General features: G+C 35.6%; 1 protein-coding gene, 1 long non-coding RNA gene and 1 pseudogene across 4 annotated transcripts in view; 2 read left to right on the top strand and 1 right to left on the bottom strand.

Annotated features, from left to right (window-relative positions):
- The window catches only part of Phc2 (polyhomeotic homolog 2), a 103,030-nt gene that overhangs the window by 75,377 nt on the left and 6,727 nt on the right, over nucleotides 1-20,926 (bottom strand). The window lies entirely within an intron of this gene.
- Nucleotides 5,734-5,832, top strand: LOC147827209 (small nucleolar RNA U3; annotated as a pseudogene).
- LOC110350443 (uncharacterized) lies at nucleotides 19,130-20,322 on the top strand. Its single transcript, XR_002397034.2, has 3 exons — nucleotides 19,130-19,250; nucleotides 19,670-19,715; nucleotides 20,029-20,322. It is a non-coding gene; the product is annotated as an uncharacterized LOC110350443 (long non-coding RNA).

Here is a 20,926-nt window from a genome sequence, read left to right as displayed (position 1 = left end):
TCACAATCCTGGTCTTCAAGTTATACTACAAAACTAGTGATAAAAATAGCACGGTATTGGCAAAAACAAGCAAGCAAGCAAACAAACAAACAAGCAAATAAGGCAAGCCTGTGGCTAGAGTAGAGGACACAGAAACAATTCCAGGCTTATTCAGCTGCCTGATCTTTGACAAAGGGGCCAAAAACTTATGCTAGAAGAAAGAGCCTCTTTAACAAATGGTGCTGGGAAAACTGGTTATACACAGGCAGAAGACTGAATCTAGACCCGTATCTCTCACGATGTACTAAACTAAAATAAAAATGGATCAAAGTACTAAGCGGTAAAAAAGAAACACTTAATCTGCTGGGAGATGAAATAGGTAAAAATTGGGCCGGGGATTTAGCTCAGTGGTTCCGCAGCCTGCCGCGCAAGCACAAGGACCCAAGTTCGATCTCCGGTACCAAAAGAAAAAAAAAAGAAATAGATAAAACTTTTTTTTTTGGTACCGGGGATTGAACTCGGGTCCTTGTGCTTGCGGGGCAGGCGGCAGAACCACTGAGCTAAATCCCCGGCAAAACTCTTGAATATATAGTTGTAGGCAAACACCTGAAAAGAACAATGGCACAAGAAATAATACCTAGAATCAACAAATGGGATTGTAGCAAATTAGAAAGCTTCTGCACAGCAAAGAACCAACTAACAAAGTGAAAGAGACAACCTACAGATTGGGGAAATTTGTTTTTGCCAGTAACCCCTTGGACAGAGGACTAATATCTAGAATACATAAATAACACAAAAAAATTAGACCCCCCCCAATAAAAGACTCAATAAAAAATGGGCAATTGAAATGAACAGACGCTTCCAAGAAGTAATACAAATGGCCAATAAATGCATGAAACAATAGTCAACATCTCTGTCCATTAGAGAAATGCAAATTAAAATACACTGAGATTCCATCTTACTCCAGAAAGAACGGCTATCATCAATAAATCAAATAATAACAAATGCTGGAGGGGCTGTGGGGAAATAGAAACCCTTCTACAATTTAATGTAAACTAGTACAAACACTATGAAATTATCATGGAGATTCCTCAAAAAACTAAAAATAGAAATTCCATCTGACCCAGATATTTCCCTTCTAGATTTCTTCCCCAAAGAGTAAAAGACATCATATTACAGTGATACAGGTATACCCAAGTTTATAGCAGCACAAATTACAATAGCTAAATCTTGGAAGCAGTTTATATGACCATCAACAGATGTTGGATAAAGAAAATGTGGTATCTATACACAATGAAATGCTACTCTGCTATAAAGAAAGATAAGCTTTAGTCATTTGTAGGAAAAATGGATGCACCTCGAGAACAAAATTCTAAGTGAAATAAATCAGACACAATTTAAATATCACATGATTTCACTTACATGCGACACCCAAAATATACATAAAGTGCAAGATAAAAGAATAGATAATAGGAAATAAAGAGATAAATCTTTTGTATTTGGGAAGGGGATCAAGAGATGAAGGGAGGGAGTCAGGGAAGGGGAAGCAGATTTAAAAAAAAAATCAAGAGATGTGATGTACATGTACCAACTCTTCACAAGGAATATGGTTACTATGTACTACAAGCATGTAGCAATAAAGAAGTAAAGAAAAAATTGATTACATTAAAATGAAAAACTTCTGTTGGTCATAAGGCATCATAACAAGACTTATACTGAAGGAAAAAAAATCTGTATCACACATAATGAAAAAAGGATTTGTGTCCAAAATATTAAAAAGAACTTATCTGTAGGTAAAAGATACAGTACTATAGAAAAATGAGCATTACAGTTGAATTGGATTTTCTCTTTTGTGCATACTCTCAGGCCAAAATTATAAAAATGTCACTTTATTAATAATTAGGAAAGAACAAATTAAAATCATAATGAAATAAAATTTCATATATATGAAACTGACATCAATTTTATAGACAATATCAAACACTGGGGAGGATATGGAGAAATGGTAATTCTCATGCAGATGGGGTAGGAGTGTAAATTAACTTAAGCACTTTAGAAAACAGTTTGGTATTTCACAATAAAGTTGAACATACCAACAGTGTACAACCTATCAATCCTATACATATCATATATATATATACATATATATATACACATATATATATGTATATATATACGGACCTTATGAAAACTCTTGCACATGTTCATAAGGTGACATGTATTATGATGTTCCTCATAGAACTGTTCTTTTTATAGCAAAAAACTAGAATGACCGAAATGTCTATCATAAACAGAATAATAAAAAATATTGTGCACAGTAATCCAACAGAATACAATGGTGAAAATGAATGACCTAAAATCTCTTGCAACATGGACACATTCCAAGCACATAATTTTGGGCAAAAGAAGCAATTTTCAGAATTGATACAGGCTGATTTGATTTATAGTGTTCAAAACAAGCTGTAACTAAAAATGTATATTGTTAAAAGTAACAGTATATTGTTTAGGAAATAATTCATGTGTGGAATGGGCAGAGGAAGAAGGATAATATAATCATGAAGAGGCAATAAGGTGTCTTTTAGGGTTCTATTTCCTAATTTGAGTGAGAGGATAGATAAATGCTGTCCACTTTATTGTTCAAATACTACATATACATTCTATATATAATTAAGCATTTAATGGTAAAACAAATTTAAAACATCAAGTGTCTTATCTTAGGCATGCCCAACCTGCGGTCCATGGGCTGTGTATGTGGTCCTAGATAGCTAACTGGTCTCATAAGATCATAAATTTTCAATGTTATATGTGATTTTCAGTGGTATTTTTCATGAATTTGCATGGTGCTCAAGAGTGCACTGCGTGGATGATGAGATAATGCTGTGTAGAGGAGGGCACAGTCCCCCTCCTGCTCCTGTCACACAGTCAGTTGAATTGAAACCTATGTGTATCAGATGTTACAAATGCACTTATGTGACTTGGTGGGTAAGTGAAATGATTACCAATAAAAGCATTTCAACCTACCTACATGTATGCATCTGTGAAGACCTGCATTTACTGTTATGAAGCAGCCATGTACATTTTCTTATTTATTAAACTTGGGCCTGTGTAATTTTGTGCAACAATTTATAAGTTAAAATATTTTTAACACATGTGATATAGGAAGTACAGAAATTATAAAATAATTTTTTGCTCATGATATTGTTATATTTATAAAAATCACTAATACTAGAGATGCTATAATAAACATTTTGAAGAAAAGTTTTGTCAAATACATTAACTATATTATATTTTTTATATGTGGCCTAAGACAATTCCTCTTCACTCAGTGTGGTCTAGGCAAGATGAAAGGTTGGACACCCATGGACTACCCCATGCAAAGATACTGTGGATACTAGACTAAGATTGATTAGATTCCACCTCTACCCTGCTAAAATTGCTTTCACTAAAGGTCAAAGACATCAATGTCACTAACGCTAACAAACATATTCAATTCTCATTTTCCTTGGTGTCTGAGCAGCATTCAATACTGCTGATTGTTCTCCTTCAAATGGTGTCTTACCTTAGCTTTCATGAAACCATATTCTCCTGGCAATTTCTTCTCAGCCTCCTTCATAGGCCATTTCATACTGGAGTTCCTTAAGGTCATCCCTGGATCCTAGGTTTGCAAACTCTAGACATTCCCTGCCTATAGCTTCAATTACCATCCACATAGCAAAGTTTTAAAACTCCACCTCAGAACTCTCCTAAGAGCTCCAGGTGGATGAACCCCATTACCATGTCAACATTTCTACTTGGATATTTCAAAGCAACTATACTTTAAGCTGTTAAAAATGAAAGTTATGATTTCTCTCGAAAACAGGTCTAATGTTCTTTTTCAGTGAATAGCATTACCAGTCATCCTTGACAGTCTATTCCAGGAAAACAAAGTCTTTTCATTTCCTTCTATAGAATAAAAGCACTTTTTTTTTGTCCCTAGAAAAGGGTTGAATACAAGGGAAGTTTTTCTGGTGATGACTCTAAGTAGGAATAAAATCCTTCAAAAACATCATCAACTGGCAATTAAGGTTCCCTACATAGAGGGAACTCAATGAAGTTAGTTCTCTTCCCTCTAATTAGTTTTTCCAAAACACAACAATAATATATAATTAAAGTATTTTCCTCTTTCCTTTTTTAAACCCCTAATGCACATTTCCTTATCTCTTCTTTACACTGCACTTTTACCCATAATTGGTTAGTTTCTAATTTCTCTTCTACTTTTCTTATTTCCCTTAGTCCACCTCTATGTGATTGAATCAGAATATGTATTTCAATCAATCAATCAATATTTATTTATTTATTTATTTATTTATTTGGTACTGGGGATGGAAATCAGGACCTTGTACTTGCGAGGCAGGTGCAGTGCCACTGAGCTAAATCCTTGGCCCTGAATCAATATTTACTGAGAACCAACTATGTACACTCTGGGATAGAGTGATGATCAAGATAAGGTTTCTAATGTGTTTTACACCTGACATGGAGCAAAGTATTTCATATCTGACAGTCCAGACAGTAATATAAGGTTAAATTAGGAAATTAAAATTGAATGGTGTGATGGAGGATAACTAGGTGGCTATTTTAGATAGGGTGTCTAGGAGAGTCCCTTCTGAGAAGGCAATGTTTAAAACTGAGATAAAATTACAAGGACACAGGTATTGTACCCTTTGCACTAGTTAGTTCAAAGGCCCTAAGAGAGAAACATATTTTTGATGTTTTATGGCTGCATGGTAGACAAGACAGAAAGTATGTAAAATATTGTGAATTCAGGGACTATATTACACAGCTCTCCATATGACTAGAATAAGAAGTTGGAGTTCACGCTTTTAGAAATGTATCATTTTTAATATTTGTAAGATATGCAGTGATGTACATTTTTTCATTCCTGTTATTGGTTATCTATGTTTTTCCTTGGTAAGTCTTTATAAAGGTTAATACTCTTATTATCCTTTAAAAAGAACCAACTTTTGGCTTTGCAGCTCCTAAAAGTAGTTTTTATTTCATTAATTTCTGTTCTTGTCTTTTTATTTCCTTGCTTCTATTTTCTTTGGGTTTAATTTGCTGCTTTCCCCTAACTTCTTGAGATGAAGAATTAAAAGCTATAAAGTTCCCTTTAAGCTCAGCTTTATTTATACCTCAGAAGATTTCATATATAGTAGTTTTCATTATCATTCATTTAAGAATATTTTCTATTTTCTTCTGTTATGGCTTATATGGAATATACTGCTTTTAGTTTCCAAATAGCTGGAGTGGGAGTGTTTACAGGCACCTTTTTCTTGTTGACTACTAACATAATTGCATTGTGGTCAGAGAATATAATTATGTGATTTCAATTCTGTCAAATTTGTTGAGAATAGCCCTATGGTCCAATATATGGCTATATTTCATAAATGTTTCATGTATGCTTGAATACATATATATTCTGTAGTTCTTATATGAAATATGTATGTCTATTAATAAAAATTGGTAATTGTGTTACTCAAATCCTATTAGGATTTTGACTGCTTGTTATATCAATCCTGGGGAAGGTATATAAACATAAAACAATTTGATAGTGAATTTTTCTTTTTCCTTGGAGTTCTGAAATTTTTGCTTTATGTCTTAGGTGTACACAGCTATTATTTTTTTTAAGAGATGGGGTCTTCCTATGTCACCCAGGCTGGCCCTGAATTCCTGGGCTCAAATGATCCTCCTGCTTCTGCCTCCCAAGTAGCAGGGATTAAGGCTATGCTTTCAGGGATCATTTCTATAGTTTGTTACTAGAGAAATTTCTCTGATCATGCAGAGTACCAAGTAGTGGGGATTACAGGTGCATACCACTCTGCCTGGCCAGATGCATATAACTTTAAAATACTTATATAGTCCTAGTAAATGGAAAATTTTATTATTTTGAACTAACCCTTTTTATATCTAGATACATTTTCTGACTCAATATAATTTTATCTATTGTAAATATAGCTATATTGGCTTGCTTTTAGTGTGTAGTTATGTCCCTTGTGTATCTTCCTTCTTATCTTTTTGTTGACTTATATCAGTTTCTCAACTTTGGCATTATTAACATTAGGGTCAGATTCTTTGTTGTGAGGGTGCAATCTTACACACTATAGTTTACAACAGATCCCTGCTAGTCATGGTAATCAGTAACTCCAGAGACTGTTAAATATCCCCCCGGGGGGGAGGGAATCACCCCAAGTTGAAAACTACTGACTTATATTTTAGGTATGCTGTCTATAAATAGCAGACAATTGAGTTATTTTATTCAGCATGACAATCTTTGTCTTTTAATGGGAACATTTAGCCCATTAACACAGAGGCAAATTCTCCGCTTTTTTCTTAAAATATCTTTGTGATAGCTAACTGTGGTCTTAAGTAAGAAACGCCCAGGTGATTGGTTTAGCATAGCTTTGAATGTGTTTGAATGATGGACTTACTGAAGAGGGAATACCTACCTTAGGTGTAGGTGGCACCAACCAATAGGTTTGTAGCCTGGATGGATAAAAAGGGAAAGAAGGAAATCTTACTTTTGCTGCTCTGGAGAAGCCCCAGCCTTCATCATTGCCTTTGGACATCCATCTCCAGGCTTGCAGGGGAGACTCTTCAGCCTCCAAACACAGACCTTCTGGCTTACCAATACAGACTCCAAAGGGAATCTGCAGTGAGCTCTAGGTGTCTTCCACTTTTGACTAGATCATGCAGCTCCCCAGCATGCAGATGGCCCTTTGCAGTTTTCCACACCTGACTCTGCCGGTGGCCATTGTAACCCTACTTTGTAAATTATATTATATTTATGTTTTTATGTATCTATATATCTAGTATATATATTATTAAATCTGTTAACTCTAATGAATTCTGAAATTCTGATTCAGCCTTTAATATTCCTTCTGGACTACCTATCTGAGATCAATTTTCCCTCTGTCTAAAGAGAAAGAATATAAAACTTTAAAACTAATTGAGACACTGACATTATTAAACCCTTCTGCAGCGCTGTTGCTTGCTCATTTGGTGATTTTATGCACATTAAAACAGGGTACCTTTTATGGGTAGAGGCTGCCCTACTGGTAATGGTTTGGCAAGTGGAAGATACCTTCATGGAAATTAGAAAAAGGTACCCCTTTCTGTGGAAAGAAACAGCTTAGAGCCAGCCAGATTGTGACAACTACAGTGAGGCGTAGATTTTGGCTTCTCTTACGCAGGTGGCAGGAGGCCCTTATTCAACAAACGATCTGCAAAAAGAATTATGACGGCCTCAGTCTTGGCTTCCATTGTTCATTATCAAGAAATTGGCATCAATTTACCTGCTACTTCTTTGAAGTCAAATTGTTTACTTATTATTATTATTATTTGGCACTGGGGATCGAACTTGGGTCCTTGCGCTTGGGCAGCAGGCGGCGAAACCACTGAGCTAAATCCCTGGCTGTTTGTTTTATTTTTTGAGACAGGATCTCACTATGTAGTCCAGGCTGGCCTTGGCAGTGATCCTCTTGCCTCAGCCTCTTGAGTCCTGAGATTGAAAGCATGCGCCACCATGCCTGGCTTACTTATTATTTTGAAAGATTTGTCTTTGGTTAGCTGCAGTTTCATTATCTTGTATTTAAGTGAGGATTCTTTTCATTTGCCAGCTTGCCATTTATTATGTTTCTTGAATTAGTAGATTAATGTTTTATATCATTTAAGAAAAATTGTTAGATATCATCTCTTCAAATATGCGTATTTTTCAAAATTCTTTTACCTTCTGGGACTTTCATTTAAGTTATGTTACTAAGTGCTTTCACTCCATCCTTCAGGTCTCATACCCTATCTTCCATATATTTTATCGTTTTATCTGCTCTGCTGTATTCTAAATAATTTCTTCAGACTCATCTTCCAGTTTTATCATGAATTATGTATGATCTGCTGTCAAATGTTCACTAAATTCTTCCTTTTTTTTTTTTTGGTACTGGGGATCAAACTTGAGACCTTGTGCTTGTGAGGCAGGCAGCAGAACCACTGAGCTAAATCTCCAGCCCTGTTCTAATACTTTTTATTGATTACTGTTTTTGCAGATATTTTCAAGCTTATTTAAAAAAATCTCTTTAGATATAGCATGGTTATTTTATAGTTTGACTAAAGATTATAATATCTGAAGTTTATGTAAAACTTTCTGTTCGTTATCACTCAGGGTATTTTGTTATTTTGTAGAAATAATTATATTTGTCTGTTGGTAATTACACTAGAAAAATATTTCAAAGATTTATTTGAGTCCTACAATAATGGAATTATTCTCTAGAAAGGACTTTTCTTGGCTTCTGTCAAGTACCAGAGAAGACACTACTAGAAGGGAACTGCCTGGTCTAGGTAAAAAATTTGTGGTAGCCTGGTGTTATGGTTTAGATCTAAAATGTAGCCCCAAAAGTCGCATGTGTTTGGAAGATGATTGTATCACAGGGGGCCACGCTGATGAGTTCATAGCTGACTTGGTATGGGAGGTGGGGTCTGGTTAGGGGCAGATCCCTGGGGCCTGGTTAGAGGCCGATCACTGGAAAGGCATTCTTGTCTGTGGCTCTTCCCATCTCCTTTCCTGGCTATCACGGGATGAGTAGAATTCCTTGTTCTGGCTTGGAGCCAACCAACCATGCACTGAATCTTCTGAAAACTGTGAGCCAAAATAAACCTCTCCTCCTATAAGTTGTGTTAGCTATTTTGTCCCAGTGATAGGAAAGCTGACTAATACACCAGAATCACCTAAGTGACACGAACCTGAACTACTTGGGTAAAGGTTTACTTCTAGACCACTCTCTCTGCAGGAGTAGCTCTTTATAGTCCTACTTTCTTTTCTTTTTCACTTTTGGTCCTGGGGATTAAGCTTAGGGTTTTTATACTGAGCTATATCCCTGGGCCTTTTTATTTCTGAGACAGGATTTCACTCAGTCACCAACTTGCCTAGGCTGGACTCCAACTTTCCATCTTCCTATCTCAGCCTCCCAGAGTGCCAGGATTATAAACATGTGCTGCCATGTCTGGTTTAAGTCTCACTTAAAGAGATAAAGAGGGTTATCAGATTTCTTACCTGGGGTAGCCTCTTGGCTTTGATTCCTGTCTTCCTTCCCCTCTAAGATGAACAAACACCCAGCTTGAATTCACAGATATTTCTTTCAGACTAGCAAAGACCTTCATAGAAAAAGAGGTTTTGAATGCTCAGCTTAGCTTTCTGAGTTCTTGCTCTACCCTGGGTTTTGACTCACTATTATCTTACTTTTTAGTTGGTTCTTCAATACGTGTAAGAAAATTTAAAAATAATATTGCTGTCATAGTTTTAGTTGTCTTCAGTGGCTGTAGGTACCTAGTTTACCATTACCAGAAGTGGAAAGTCCTAGATTATATACAACACAAAGGCAATGGATGATGGAGATAATTCCTAGCCTATTTTGGTCACCTTAATCAGATTCTATTTATAGGCAAAAGGAATAATATATTTAAATCACGAACCAAAAAAAGAAAATAGTTTTATCTTTTGAGTTTGTATTTGTACTAGTTTACTTTACATGGATGTGTGTTCTCTCTTTGATGACTAGACAGTCAGTTCTTGAAGATTAAATATTCTTTCTAGTTTTGTAAGTATCTACCTTTTATGTAGGACCTAGGTCAAAAGATAAAATGCCAATCTTCTTGCCTTTCTTGTCTCCTTACAGGGGCTTCAGGATCCTGGGCAAGAACTAGATTCTCAAGAATTCAACTCTTCCCCCATCTCCCCATCTACTTGTAGTAGAGCATTTGCTGAATACTAAGAGGAACAAAAACTACATCAAATTTAGACATTTAATCAGAGTAGAAAGATATATAAATAGGTCATTACAAATATAGAATTTGATACTATTCAATTATGTCCACTTATAAGTCAGACTTTCTCATAAGCTTAATACTGATATGTTGGGAGAAATTTTAAACAAATACATCAAAAGCCATGGTATTTTATACAACTTTTGATACAGTAATTCCATGTTTATGATCTTGTCTCAAAAATAATCATGAAGTGTGGTGATGCACAATAGTATTCTTGGCTACTTGGGAGGCTGAGGAGGAAGGATCATTGAGTCCAAGAGTTTAAGAATAACCTGGGCAGGGCTGGGGATTTAGCTCAGTGGTGCTGCCTCCTGCCTCGCAAGCACAAAGTCTTGAGTTTGATCCCTGGTACCAAAAAAAAAAAATAGCCTGGGCAACACAGTGCCTCAAAACACACACACACACACACACACACTCACACACTCTCACACACACACACTCATGGGTATTCAAAAAGATTTAACTATCTGGACAGTCATTACATGAGAAGAAATTAAAAAATTTAAATCCCATCTGTAGGGGATTAGGGAATTGTACTTTCATATAATAGAATATTATATTTAGTGACACAAAATGTCATAATAAGGTGACAAAAGCAGCTTATAAAAGAGTATAAGGTAAGAGTTTTTGATATAAATTTTAAAAGCTAGAGGGGATATAAAATAACATGTTAACAGCATTACTTTGGGATGCTTCATTAACAGGTTTTTTTTTCTTGGCTTTGTTCATTTTTTCTGTACTGAATTTCTATAATGAAAATGTTGCTTTTATAAGAAAATACAACATTGATTATTTAAAAATAAACCAGAATCCCTTTCCATCCAATACATATGATTGCTACCTCAGGCTAGCCCTTAAATCTATCAGTGATCAGCAGAGAAGTTTATATTCTCCTAATTCCATCATCTGTTCCACTTGAGCCACACATAGCTTTTTTGGCTCCTGAGAATAAAGAGTAGTGTTCACTCATGAGTAGGTGGGTGGCTCATAATATATGCTTTCTGAAGTAAACTGATTGCTGAGAACCAGAAATTTACCCACCTAATGGTGGCAGAATGTCAAATATTTAAAATGTGATTGTTTTCTACCAAATAATCTCCATTTTAAATGGTCCTCTGGCCTTAAATTATCTTGCACACTCAAACTAAATAAAAATATTTTGAAAAAATGTCCAAAGGGAAAACTATTACTATAATGAATTCATGTCATTATACATGAAGTATATAATGCAAGATCTGTTGTATTTTTCATAGTTTGGTGTAGTATAGTCCACAAGTATTAATTGCCTCTGTGGCTGAAAAGCCTGTCACAAAGAAAGAATCAAACCTGCCCCCACTCCTTTACAGAGAAAAACAAATGCCTGGAATGGGCTGGAATTTCCAGGAAAAGCATATCAGCTCAATTTGTACTCATCCCCGTGGGATTATTGCACTGATGTCATTTTTAATATGTCTCTCTCTTCCCCCCTCCTATTGGCATGATGCCTCATCTCCTTCCCCAGCTGGTCTTGTGGCCTCTCCATATAGCAGACTGCTTTGTGAATGACTCTCTCAGGGAGCATGTGCAGGAGAAGCTCAGAGCCTTACTCCATGGGAACGGAAGAGACATGGCCAAAGAATGGGCTAACATCAGCAGCTGAATGGAAAAGGTCATGCTGCTTCTCGAAGCCGACATGGTTCACCCTGTAAATAAGTTGATGAGAGCTCTTTCTCAGGGTTGTCCCCGAAGGCTGTGTGTACAGAGAAGGAAGGCAGTGCAGCTTTGCACATGAGGAACAGAACAAGACTCCAGGACCGCTCTCCAACCACACGCACTCACTCATCTGCTTTATTCAATTGTACTTGTACAAAGGGTTTATTGAAGCAATGGGAAGACTATATCTTTAAGGATTAAGAGCTATGCAAATAATATCTAATGGAAGACTCAATTAACAGATGCCTTGCCAGTGCTATTTCCACTTGTAGGACTAGACTTGCCACTAGGAGGAATGAATCATTCTTACCATATTTAAACATGGATTTTTAAATGCCTTTTTTACAAAAATAATAGTCACTATACTAAGACAGGTCTGGTAATACCTAGTAACAAAAAACAAAAATACCTTTCTATAGACAATAAACATCATATTATGGTCACAGTTGAAGAGCAAGTATGATAAATGAAGGCACCATTCATGGTGGTGCTCATTTTGTTTCCCACCCAATGAAGGACCAAGCTTTTCTTCATTAGAGCACGTCTGCTTATTGTGATTATTACTCCAAAATATTTCTAAATATGGAGTAAAGTACATCTAAATAGCTATGTATTACCTAGCTGGCTTAATTACTCAATGAATTATTACTCAATTCATTTCTTCAAAAAAGAAAGTCTCAAAAGAAGTAAAATAATTTTTCTATGAATTATAAGAGAAGTAAATGATCAGTAAGTTAGTATAAGTACTACATTCTCCTTGTCCTAGTTAGTATTTTACTAAAATATATCTAAATCACTAATTAGTAAGTCTCAATATAGCCATTTCTTCTCAAAAGGTTATATTATTATTGATTACTGCCTTTAACATATTGTTTTTTTAAGTTGAGAGACAACTGACAATAAGTCTAGAGATTTTGAACTACCTTAAGATACTTCCAATTCTCAACAAATTCAAAAAATACTAAAATATCTCTATTTTCTTTTTGTTATGTTAAAGAAAGTTTAACCTTTGAAAAATTAATGTACATTACCATATTAATAAGGATGGTAATCCTATGATATCCCTAGAGATGAAGGAAAATCATCTGTCAAAAATAAATACTCAATCATCATATCAACTTTAAGCAAATTAGAAATAAGAGAAAGCTTCCTCAATTTCATAAAAGCCATGTCACAAAAACCTATAGCTAACATCATTTTTATTCTTGAAAGACTGAATGCTTTCTCCCTAAGATTTAGAATGACAACTCTATATTATATTGAAGGAGTGAGCTAGTGCAATTAGGTAGGTAAAAAGGAAAGAAGATTGGAAAGACAGAAGTAAAACTGTCTTCATTTGCAGACAACGTAATTGTATTTGCAGAAAATTCTAAGGAACCTACCAAAAACCTCTTAGAACTAAAGTGATCAAAGGTCACAGGATACAATAACACAGAGAGATTAAGTAACTTGACCATGGTTATGATTACAGTTAGTACCTGGAAGAACCAGGATTCAAGTCAAGGCAATCTGGTCCTGGAGACTTCCTCTTACAACAACATACTTACATGGTAACTTAAAAATCAAGTTGCTTCACCCCAGTACTGATATGCACAATAGCCAAGATATGGCATCAACCAAAGTGTCCATTAGAAGATGAATGGATAAAGAAAATTGGTACATTTACCCAACGAAATATTATTCAGCCTAAAAAACAATGCTATTCTGTTATTCATGACAAAACAGATGGAATTGGAGGTCATCATGTTAAGTGAAATAGGCCAGGAACAGAAAGACAAATACCACATGTTCTCCCTCATATGTAGGAAACTAAAACATATGATCTCAAATAAGAGAGTAAAATAGTGATTATTAGATGGTAAGAAGAATGGGATGAGGAAGGATAAAGAAACGTTGAATAATGGGTGGCAAAATACAGTCAGGAGGAGTAAGTTTGTGTTCTACAGCACAGTCAGATAACTGTAATTTACAACAAACTATTACATATTTTATTTAGAACTAGAAGAGAAAGCTTCTCTTCTCTTTGAAGGCTCCAAACACAAAGAAATGCTAAACATATAAAACAACAAAATGCTAATTATCTGATTTGACCCTTGCACATTGTATACATGTACTGAATTATCAGACTGTAGCCCATAAATATGTACAATTATGTTCCAACAAAATAAAAAAAATCTAAACTGAAAAAAATCAAGACACATATATGCCATAGGGGTGAACAGTTTTCCTCTGCCATGCCATTCTGCATGCTGTTTCGACTTTGGAGCCAGGTGACCTGGGACTGAGTCTACCTCTCCCCACTTAAGTTGCAGGTGTTAGGTATTTTGTCCTAGCCATGGGAAAGTGACTATTACATATGCTAACATCAAACATCATTTTTCCTTCTCTATTCAATGATCATTAGCATCACCCTAAATTTTGGTGAGTAAAGATAAAAAACAAGATGTGAGTCCAGAATCCTCATTCTGCTTAGAAAAAGCATGGCCACTAACTGTCTAATATGGAAACATCAAAGCTGTAGATGTAATTCTTATACTATAGGCTAGCACATATCACACTGATAACGATGTGTTGGATATATGTACCCTACTTAGTCCCATCACCAATAAATGGCAAATATTCAGGTTTGGTATAACTTACCTTTAATGTTAGAAAACAAAATTTGAAAGAGTATTGATGATGCATCAGGAGCATCATTGTTCTACATGAAGGGCACATAACATGCTTTCTGATAAATTCAGAAATAGAATTAAAAACTAGTGTAGGCTTTGAAAGTAAGGTTCTAATGTCCAATTAGCCACAAACTAAAGTAAAATCTCTCAGCATGCATGTCTTCATAGGAGAAACTCAGGGTTATCATCAGAGACTTTATACATAGAATTTTAAGTAGTTATACTTAAGGTTGCCTGTACCATTAATAATAAGTAGGATAACTAGCACTGCTAAATTAACAAGCATTTATTGAATCCATTAACACTGAAACCTTGAAATATAGCAGCCCACCAACACTGGACATCAACTTGTAGGCCAAGAGGAGCTACAGCAGGAGCCTGAGGTAGCTTCGCCATAAGCCAAATCAAGGCGATTATAAACAAAGTACAGGTTGGGTATCCTTCCTCTGAAAATACAGAACCCAAAATGCTCATCTGAAACATTTTGAGTTCTGATATGATATATCAGCAAAAAATTCCATACCATGCAACTTGGTTTCATGCACAGAATAATTTAAAATACTGTATAAAATTAAGCTTCTGCACAGCAAAGGAAACAATCAACAGAGTGAATGGGAAAAATTTTTTTGCCAGCTATTCTTCAAACAGGACTAGTATCTAGACTGTACTAAGAACTAAGAAAAAAAATTAGACCCTCCCAAAATAAAAGATCGAATCCAAAAATGGGCAACTGAAATGAATAGGTGCTTCTCAGAAGAAGTATAAATGACCAATAAATAAATGAAAAAATGTTCAACATCTCTGGCCATTAGAGAAATGCAAATTAAAATATATGTGATTCCACATTACGCCAGAAAGAATGGCTATAATCAAGAAATCAGTTAACAACAAATGTTAGCAAGATTGGGGGCGGGGGATGGAAAGGAGCCTTTCTACATTGTTGGTGTAAATGTGAACTAGAACAACCACTACAGAAATTAGTATGAAGATTCCTCAAAAAACTAAAAACAGAAATTCTGTTCAACTCAGCTATTCCTCTTCTAGGTATTTTCCTGAAAGAGTTAAAGACATGGTGATATATGTGTAGCCATGTTTTCAGCAGCAAAATTGATAATAGCTAAATCTTGGAAGTGGCCTATATGTCCATCAACAGATGAGTGGATAAAGAAAATATGGTACTGATACATAATGGAGTGCTACACTGTCATAAAGAAGAATAAACTTGAGACATTTGTAGAAAAATGGAAGCACCTTGAGACCATAATGTTACATAAAATAAATCAGACAGACGAGCTTAAATATCACATGGTTTCTCTTATATGAGAAACCCAAAATATAAATAAAGAGCAAAATAAAAGGTAGAAAATAGGGAGATAGATCTTTTGTATATGGGAAGGGGACCAAGAGTTGGAGGGAGGGAAGAATAGGAGATGGAAAAAGAATTAAGATGTGTTATGTACATATACCAACCCCCTCCAAAGAATGTAATCATTATGCACTGCAAACATGTACTAGTAAAAAAAAAATTGAAAAAGTATTCTATAATGTGATTTTCAGGCTATGCATATAAAGTATATATGAAACATAAATAGATTTCATATATAAAGTTGGGTCCTATCCCCAAGATATATTATTATTTTTATGTAAATATTCCAAAATCCAAATTACTTCTGGTCCCAGCAACTTTGGATAAGGAATACTTAACCTGTACTAGATGTAGGACCTCATACAGAGTGGCACAGCTAGGAATCAATTACAGAAAAATTATTCTATGGTAGGAATGTCAAATGTGAAGGCTCTATGAAAATCATTAGTTTAAAATACAGAGTTAGAAACAGGGTTGCTAAAAGGCCTACCTGAATGATAGGTTAGGTATGGTGTTGGGTAAGCCTCTTTCAGTTAAACTGGCCTATGTATAGATAATAATGTGAGGTCCTCACTACTTTATTATTGTTTTGATTTACTATATATAAATTATGAGCTTCAAATTATTTTTGTAAAGAAAGAAACTATGATCATCCATCAAAATTCTGCCTTTTATAGCCCAAAATACATGGATACAAGATGAACGTTCCAATGTTGTGTTTGTGGTCTATTTATACCTGAATTATGGTGCTACTGAGGGTAATGCTGCCTGGCATTGTAAAAGATGGTAAAGTGTAGTAGAAAAACTTGAACTTGTCCTTAGTACCTCTAGATCTCAGCTTTCATTAAATACTCAAGATGTGCACCTAAAAACTGAATTCACAAGGCTGTTAATGTTGAGATACTTGACATATTTAAGATGCTAAACAAAAGAGCCTGCATTCTCTCTCTCTCTCTCTCTCTCTCTCTCTCTCTCTCTCTCTCTCTCTCAACCCCACATACACAAAAGGTTAATAGTTGAGGTTGATTTATTGCTCCATATAACTTAGCCCAAGGCTAGATTGTCTGGATTCAGGTTCTGGTCTCATTGCTTACTAGCTGTATGACTCCAGCCTCTAGCCAAGTTACCTAACTTCTCTATCCTTCAAACTTCCCAGCTGTAAATGGAGATAATAATAGAACTCCCCTCATATAGTTGTTATGAAGATTAAATGACTAAATACAATTCAAATGCTTATACCAGAGCCAGGCAGATGGTAAACCCTACATACATGTTTGCTGAAATTATTACCCCTGTTGTGTTAATTGATATCTCATAATATTTACCCTCAAAATAAACTAAGCAGTACAAGTGATTATCCTCACTGTATTAGATTTCTGCCTCTGCTACCATAACAAATTACTATAAATTTAGTAGCTTAAAACAATAGAAATTTATTCTCTCACAGTTCTGGAAACCAGAAATTCACTATTAGTTTTTCTGGGCCAAAATCAAAGATGTTACCAGGGTTGGACTCCATCTGGAGGGTCTAGGGAAGAAACTGTTCTTGATTCTTACAGCATTCCCTGTAGCCACATCACTCCAGTCTTGGCTGTATGGTTACACTGCCTCCTCCTCATCTGTGTTTTCCTCTGCTGCCCTCTTCCCAAGACATTTGTGATTGGCCAACCTAGATATCCAGGACAATCTCCCCATGTCAAGATTCTTAACTTAATTACATCCGAAAACACCCTTTTGGCATCTAAGGTAATATTTGCAGGTACCAGGAATTGGTATCTTATATATATGGGTGATCATTATTCAGTCTACTAACTCATCACTGAGGTAGATTGATTTAGTGTGGAAATCACAACATAAACATTTGTTTTTAAAAGATATTTAGCTCTGTCTGCAATAGACCTATTAATACACAGCAACCATATTCCAAGGCACAATTCATTCACCAGGAAGTAGGTCCCCAAACTGTGAGCACAGAGTCCACAATTAATTATAAGACTATAATGGTAACATGTAAAGTCAAATCTATAAAATTAAGACAGTCATCACAAACTTTGGGGGAGGGGGAACATTCTTGGAAATACAGTGGGCCTTCTTGTGATTCAAATAAAGTAGCTTCTTAAGACCACTAGTAGGAATCAAGGAACTTGAAAAAGATGAGATTTGAGATGACAGTTATGACTAATGTATCTTACAGAGTTTATGTAAATAAATTCTCATATAATACCCTAGCTGGATAATTACTGTATATAAGTGCTCAATAAATTGTACTCACAATTATTATGTAATAAATACTAGCACCTCCTATGTAACTTAATCCTCCGTTTAAGTAGAAATATCATCTAATCTTCAACTTCTTCATTTTCCAGAGTAGGGGAGTTACCCCTTTGAGTGCTGTTATGTCATGAAGGAAAGGAATTACACAGAAAAAGTGATACTCTGGGATGTATATCCATCCTTGGGGAAGTAAGAAAAGAAGAATTAAGAAAGGACTTTGTAAGCTAGCAAAGGACAGGAAGTAGTGCCTGAAGAGTTCAATGTGTGACTAAGAGGGCTAACATACAGTACTTGAGGTTTAGAGGAAGCAAAAAGAAAAAAATAAGAATTTAAGTAGCAAGAGTCTCAAAAAGGTGTTGCAATAGATTCATTCTCTATAGGAATTTATTAAATGATCAGGACCTTGCACTTTGGAGAGATTATGGCTGAGAGGTAGAAGTTATAACAGGGGCTGTATAATCAGGAAGAATAGAGGCAAGGGTCAACACAAACCAGCTCACTTTCACATCCCTGAACACAATAAGCACTGGGACTGAGACAAAGCAGAGGGAAAGCTGAAAGCTGAAAACTCAAGGAAGTATGTGTTTATGAAAACTAAAACACTGCAGCAACTCTAAGACAGGGATTATGTGTTGTTTTTCTCAGTATTTCCAACAGTTAGCCCAGTACCCGGTATGTCATCCACAAATCAGGGTTGACTGAATAGTCCTGTTCAACAGCAAAAATACTGGCAGTGAGAAGTCAAATTAAGAGGTTCCTTTCTAACTGCATGGTTCTGTCTGCAGTCCCACTCTTGTCCAAATCATCCTCCGCATTGCTGATGTATTCTTCCTGAATGGCAAATCTGATCATGTTACTCTTGAAGTGCTTTAAACTCCTCGGCCTCCGGCATATACTGTAAATCTCTGAGCCCAACAGACAAAGCCTTTTGTGATTTGACGCCTTGTTGCTGTGGCTATCTTACTCGAGCTATGTTGTGGTCCTGCTAGGCTGATGAAGTTCCCCACATATGTCCTCTCTCACCCAGATGCCCCCACTTGTGCACACACTGCTCCTTGTCTGCCTGAGGAGCCCCTCATTATCTTTCAGTCATCATCTCAAATATAATTTTCTCCAGAAAAATTTCCCAACATTTCTAAGCAAATTCAGTGATCTCTCCTCTAAGTTTTCAAAAGTGTTTGTTCATGCTCCTATTATGGCACTAATTACATCATTAATGTTTCCATGACACCTTTTTGATACCTCACATTGGACTGTATTCATTTTTACAACCCCAGCCAATTGAATGGGATAAGGAAGTTTTTTAAAAATGCTTGTTAAGGAAATGAATAGATTATAAGGCCAAAAAATAGAGCTAAAGCTTAATACTCAGGTGCACAAGACACAAGAAGATGCTCAAAGTCAGTGAGAAATTGGTAAGACTACCCCTGTAATTAGAAGATTTTGTCATGGTTGACAGCTCCAATACTACCCTCCAACTGTCCTCTGCTATCATGATCAGGGACAGGATTTGGGGCTGGGTATACCACAGGCTTGACCCAAGATGATATTCCCTGTCTTACATTATTCCAAACCACTTCTCACATTCACTTTACCTTTGAGAAACCAATTTCATTTTTATGTGCTTTAAGGACTTTTGTGAAGTAACTTTTCTTTCAAAATGTTCCAAAAGCCAAGCTCTTCTTTCTTACTTTAATTCTCATTTCTTTCTTGCTTGCTTAGTTGAATGGAAAACTTCAGTCCTAACTAAGGATGAGAATAATGAGCCCAAACTTACTAAATATTCATGGGGAAGTTATTATATCTCTTATGTCTCAACTTTCTCTTCCTTCAGATAGATTCAACTCTGCTATCTTGGTGGTCATAAGAAAGAATAAAAGGTAAAATTTTCATGGTATTTACTATATACCTCATAGATATTACCCCACCTAATTCTGTAATTATTTAAGGTGAGAGTTATGATTATCTCTATCATGTACAAGATGGGAGCACAGAGTAAAAGGTGAAAAGGAATGAATGTTACAATTAAAGGGTGGCAGAGGCAAGTCTGGAACACAAGCATTCTGGCACAAGTGTCCCTGCTCCAACCCTTACTTCCTCTTTCTCCTTGCAGGCCAGTGAACAATACCCTGTACCAAACAAAACCCTAGCATATTAAAGTATAATGGGGCTTTGAGTTATATTTCTTTTCAGGTAAATACAATCCTTATCCATAACTGAACACAAAAGTGGGAAGAAAAGGAAAGAAGATCATAAATGGTAGACTTCAGACATGGAACAGTATTCTGTATTTCAATCCAAATACATTTTACAGCCAAGACTGAACCATCCATCATTTATAACTAAACAAGGAGGATCTCTTATATTTTAGTCATTGAGGAGATATGTGTTTTCTGCTGATACCAAAACTACAATAAAGATGACACTGTCACCGAATGAACATCCACTGTTGGATATGGCTCTTCTCAGGAGCAACAACCAAAGTGTAGAAACATGGAACAATACACACTTGTGTTAAGTTTTTTTTCTACAGAAACAAAATTGTATTTTTTGAAAAAAGCATTAAATATTTAATTAAGCTCATGTCATTCTCTACTCAAAATTTAGAGAAAAATTTAAGGAACATTCATTGGGTATAACTCATTATCTTCAAATGGTTATCAACCTCTAATGATTACATTCCCTTTTGAGCAATGATCATTTAGAAAGTGATGAATAAATAATTATTAAATAAGGTAATATTGCCTCAGAGATGGAGTCATAGAAACTCTGTGTTTCCAGATGGTTCCTTAAAAGGAATAGGTGCCTTAGGACAGTCATCATTTGCCCTGGGGAACTTTCTCCTCAAGTCTCTTGAAAAGTCTCCAATCTCATTTGTCTATACCCATGGTTCCTACATCTTCTTCTCATATCAGAAAGAACAGAGAAAGATCATGTTACATTACTTCTTCAGGCCTGCGTAAATTCCTGAGAAGTTCTTTCTTCTGTCAGGAAAAGTTGTCCTGGCAACCACATTTACACACTCACTCAATTCCTTCCCCTTCTTTGATTCACTGCTTGATATAAAAATTATCACTGCACTGAATTGCTG

Source organism: Heterocephalus glaber, unplaced genomic scaffold (assembly GCF_053883595.1).
Source record: "Heterocephalus glaber isolate CG9 unplaced genomic scaffold, H.glaber_assembly_v1.0 deba00001452, whole genome shotgun sequence".
Lineage (NCBI taxonomy): Eukaryota > Metazoa > Chordata > Mammalia > Rodentia > Bathyergidae > Heterocephalus > Heterocephalus glaber.
Note: the sequence above shows the minus strand (reverse complement) of the source record. Positions and strands in the feature narration are given on the sequence as shown.